General features: G+C 35.8%; 1 long non-coding RNA gene across 1 annotated transcript; it reads right to left on the bottom strand.

Moving 5' to 3' along the window:
- Positions 1-3001: 3001 nt before the first annotated feature.
- LOC131546280 (uncharacterized) lies at positions 3002-4660 on the bottom strand. The gene is made up of 3 exons (XR_009272635.1): positions 4502-4660; positions 4287-4310; positions 3002-3147 (listed from the first exon to the last, which is right to left on the bottom strand). It is a non-coding gene; the product is annotated as an uncharacterized LOC131546280 (long non-coding RNA).
- Positions 4661-5109: the final 449 nt, after the last annotated feature.

Raw genomic sequence — 5109 nt, 5'->3', positions numbered from 1 at the left:
CCACACTCTTTACACGCTATAAATGTTACTTTGGCTAAAATGAATATTTGAAACAACCCCAAAAAAGCTCACAAAATGATTCAGCGGTTGGCCTATATATAACTAAAGAGAATAAAACACCCCAAATCAGCCATACCTCAAGGATGCTGCTTTGCAATCAGACTCTTTTTATCGTTCCTCACATTTGCTCATGAAACTACATTAAGGCATTTAATTAAAGGTGATGATGAGACCGTGGGCCATCACAATTCAGCACCTCTCTTACGAGTTTGAAGGCATATAGATTAAGGTTCACCCCTGACAGGGTGGTCTGAATGAGTGTCTGCTGTGTGCCATGAACCCTTTAAACCCGTGTTTTAAAACCACAGTAATAAGGGCAATTTTTATGCTTTCCTGAACTCATTGTGACAAAGGAGAAAAACACACCTGAGCTGAAGTAAGGTAAATGACTCATTTTCATGCCGAATAGCCTATCTTCTTGTTTGTCTTGAAATATCTATAGGCTGTTAAAACAAAATACTTTAGAAGCGAAATCGTGTAAAACATTTTCAGAGATTCAGTAATAGGCTACCGTCAGGCACTGACTCTAGATGAGAACAAAACTTGAATTGAACTGAGCTGAATAATGCCTTCTGCTTTATAGATGAACAAATTAGATCGAATATATAAAACTTTTGCAAAATGTATGAATTTTACAACATCAACACTATTATTGAACTGAACTGAATCAACACTGAATTTGAGCTGAATGATGACAATATTCTCTTCAGAGCTGCAGCAGCTACTAAACGCTGAACTTGTTTTATAATGTAACTTCACATAGTTAGGCTATTGAAATAAACGGAACCAAGTGAGGCTGAATAATGGCAATACTTGCTACACCTGCTTTAAAGCAGAACTTGCATCCATAGCCTACTGTAAAGCTGCTTTAATATGATGCGATTTCAAGTTTTCCTTTCTCTTTAGAGTGTTACAAGCTGATTGTGCATAGATAAGATCCCTGAAGTTGCAAAGACTAAAGTCTCAAAACCAAAGAGATATTCTTTATCAAAGTTAAGACTCTGCCACGCCCCCCTAAAACGGCTCATTCAAGCACGCCCCCACATGTCTACGTCACGATGTGGAAATATTTGCGTAATGCCTCCCAAATGTTCACGCAAAGAAAGAAGGCGTGGTTTCAGTAACTAGTGTTGAAGCAGCCATGTCAGGGAGACGCAGTGTGTTTCTAGGCGAAAGCAAAAGCACTTTATTTGGCCTACTGAAAGTAGATGCATTTAAGAATCATTAAGATTTCTTACAACAGAACAGCAACGCATTTTATGGACGACCATTTCGTGAACCAAGGAGAGGAGGTAATTCTGACTTTGCTATGAGGATCTGATGCTTCTGAATCAGCGACTGTAAGTATGTTTTGTTATTAGTTTAAGTATTTGCTATTGACTGTTCAAATGCGGAGTTTTGCATGTTGTGTGTGTGTGAGAGAGAGAGAGAGAGGGTTACATCACAGCACATCGGCTATCTTAATCAAGGCTTGTGTGTGTGTGTGTGTGTGTGTACCTGTTTTTCTATTCAGGTGGGGACTTAAACCTGAATATACACAGACTCATGGGGACTCGTGTCACGGTGGGGACCTAAATTGAGGTCCCCACGGGTAAACAAGCTAATAAATCACACAGAATGAAGTTTTTTGAAAATCTAAAATTGCAGAAAGTATCCTGTAAGGGGTAGGTTTAGGTGTAGGGCAATAGAATATACGGTCTGTATAGTAGAAAAAGCATTACGCCTATGGAGAGTCCCCACAAGGATAGCAAACCAGAAGTGTGTGTGTGTGTGTGTGAGAGAGAGAGAGAGAGAGAGAGAGGGTCATATCACAGTCAGCTGTCTTAATCGTGGCTTCTGTGCAAACACATACGAGATCATCACTGTGTCTGTCACGCGACTCTGTTCCCCTCAAGGGCCTGAACTGATGGTAAAACTATGTACATTATCAACTGTCTTTCCTTTTATTTTGAAAGCTGAAGCTCGGGATTATGGAAAGGGGCGTTACATTTACGACGAGTGCTTGTGGTGTTCGGCCAATCACAATGCACTGTGCCAGTTGGCCAATCAGAGCAGACTGCGCTTGTCGGAAGGAGGGACTTTGTAGAAAACAAAGCGTTTGAGAGAGGCCGGGCATAAAGGACCTACAATAATGTACAGTATTTGAAAAATAATGTGTTTTTTGAACATTAAAGCATGTCAACATATTCTGTTACACCAAATACACAAAATAATGATCTTTAAAAAAAGCATCATATGACCCCTTTAAAATCTGTTATAAAAATAAAAGTGGCATGACTTGAGAGAGTAAGTCTTTATTTGTCATACCTCAGTGGCAAATAGTTTTCTTGAACCTGAAATTTTTGCAAGTCCACAAGATAATTGTACGCGCACGCCAATAAACGTCTCGTGAGCATGTAGTTATCTGCAAGTGGGAGGAGCTTACGCCAAGAACAGCAAGTGGGAGGAGTTTGAGAACATCAAGTGGGAGGAGCTTATTCCACAAGTAGGCTGGATTTCATCGTAGTTTAAAATGATATAAATATAACGCATTTTCATAGTAGTTTCAACTGAAATTCTTAGCTTTGTCATTATTGTGTGAATCCAATACCATTCACTCTCAACATTGAAATCATGTCTTTACACCTTTTGCCATGCTTCGTGATGGTGTCATTTTAAATCCTTTAACTGTAGTAATTTAAGCATATTTCTGGATATTACATTTTACTTCTAAAATTCTTCTACAGTAGCCTACCAAGGAACATTAAAGTGAGATGCAATTGCACTTAGGAGGTAAATGTGTGATACATACAGAAAATGTTGAGTACTGTTAAGAAAATGTAGTTACCATTTGCCTGCACTGCATATTTTTTTTAATCAAATTACAGCAAATGACAGACTAATGTTCTTTAGAACATGTTACACAAATCAATGTATTAATTTGAAATCTCAGGGTGGGTAAATGATTTTATTTCTGATGAATCAAATTATGTACAATCATTCATTCAGCACAATAGACTTGCATGCAGTGGACACTGCAAAATACCGGATGCATTGCTTCCGAGTAAATTCCACTGTGTTCGCCTTGCTTGCCCTTCTCAACATAACCTGGTGGTACACAAGAAGCACAATGAGCATTAGTGTTAACCCAAATTTAAAACATTCTCCCCATGCCATCCAATATGCATGACTTTATTCTCTTGTTGAACATGTACAGACATTTCAAGAATAATTTCTCAGTTCTGTAGGTCTATGCTATGCAAGTAAATGGTGTCCAGAAATTTTAAGGGACGACATTAGGCCAAGTAAATTAGACTTTATTACTATTTTTAAATGAAGTATTTATTTTAAAAACCACTAGACAAAACGCTAGTTTATTCACCGTTAATTTACACAAAACTGATTATTGATTATTATTAGTATTAAATATATATATATATTTTAATTTAAACCATGTTTTAATTATATTACATTGTGGATTAGGAGGTTAGGAGATGTGTTCTAATACTTTTGAAAATGTACCTTATTCTTTATAAAATTACACTGTAAAAAGTGAACAGTTGGATCAACAACAAAAAACAAAACAAAAAAAAACTTAAATTGGTAACACCTAAAAAAATTTTTTTTTTCAGCTTAGTTCATTGCCTTTATTTCTAATAAATTAAGTTATTAAATAACTATATATATAACTATATAATTAAGTTAAATAAAGTGTTAGCATATATTTAGCAGATACTACTAATACTCCAACGACTGCTAGTTGAAGTTACTTAACAACAGCTGTCTAAAGGGTACCATCAAAATAATCAAACTGATATTAAAATAAAAATAGTTCAAAGCAATCTGATCTGATATCTGATCTTATTGCAGTTTGAGAGAAAAAAAAATATTACTATTATTATTACTATACTTATAGGTGGTCATTGATGGTTTTAAGTAAAGTAGTATAAGAAAGGTGGCAAGATATTATAATACATTATAACTATGAGAAATATAATCCATTGTAACTTAAGTGGATGCAATGTGTAATAAATCATCATACTCTTAAAAGCTATAAACACTAATAAGTAAATATTATACATTAAAACTGTTCTTATGAATATTCATAAGATGATATAACATATTATAAGGTTTTTTATAATGCATTATGCATTCATTATAATGCCTTAAAATACCCTTATAATGTATTATAAATATGGGCTTCATAGAAACTGTTACAACATTTCAATGCCATGCAATTACATTACCTGCTTGTCTTCTGTATCCATAACCTGGAGAGCAAAAAACAAAAACAAAATAGTTGTTTGTAGAAAAAAAAAGATACTGTCAGGCACATTACAGATTGTAAGCTGTGTGTGGTACTAAGAAAACGTTGTACAAAAGCCACCAAGAAAATGCACTTTCACAGCTTGTAATACTTTTTACAAAACAAAACAAACAAAAAATTGTATATCACGCTTACCTGTTCCACTCATCTATCTTGCCGCCACTGAAAGCCGTCTTCTTCGTTTTTTGGGGGGGTTTTTTTTACGGATTGCAAAAAATTCGCCCACTACCGCCACCAGGAGCGTGAACCGATACTACAACCCACATGACATGAAACAAACCAATCAAAATCTTCTGTTGGTTTGTACAGCCCACTTGCGGCTTAAGTCCCACCCATTTGCAGCTGGCTCCGACCTCCGTTTATACCCATCTCCTCGTGAGCGCACGAAAAAACATGGGCGTGTTCAGGCGTTAGCATTTCCTGATTATTTATATTTTGCCATAAAATACATTAATTAAATGTACTTCCTATTAGATTGTGCTTTTTAACGTCTACACCTAGCCCAACCCTAAACATACCCTTACAATAATACAAATGCTAATACAAATGCAGTAATTGTTGTTCAGCATGACAAAAATGAGGCAATATTGATGTGCGCATGCCCAGTAGCGAGTAAGAAAAATAAACTTAATTTTATATTGGGGGGGGTTACTGTTAAATTCTATGTGTGCTGTTTGCAGAACCTTAAGTCTTTATGTGTAGACTGCATTTACAATCACGTTTGGCATGTATAATCACTAATT

Source organism: Onychostoma macrolepis, chromosome 08 (genome assembly GCF_012432095.1).
Source record: "Onychostoma macrolepis isolate SWU-2019 chromosome 08, ASM1243209v1, whole genome shotgun sequence".
Classification (NCBI taxonomy): domain Eukaryota; kingdom Metazoa; phylum Chordata; class Actinopteri; order Cypriniformes; family Cyprinidae; genus Onychostoma; species Onychostoma macrolepis.
Note: the sequence above shows the minus strand (reverse complement) of the source record. Positions and strands in the feature narration are given on the sequence as shown.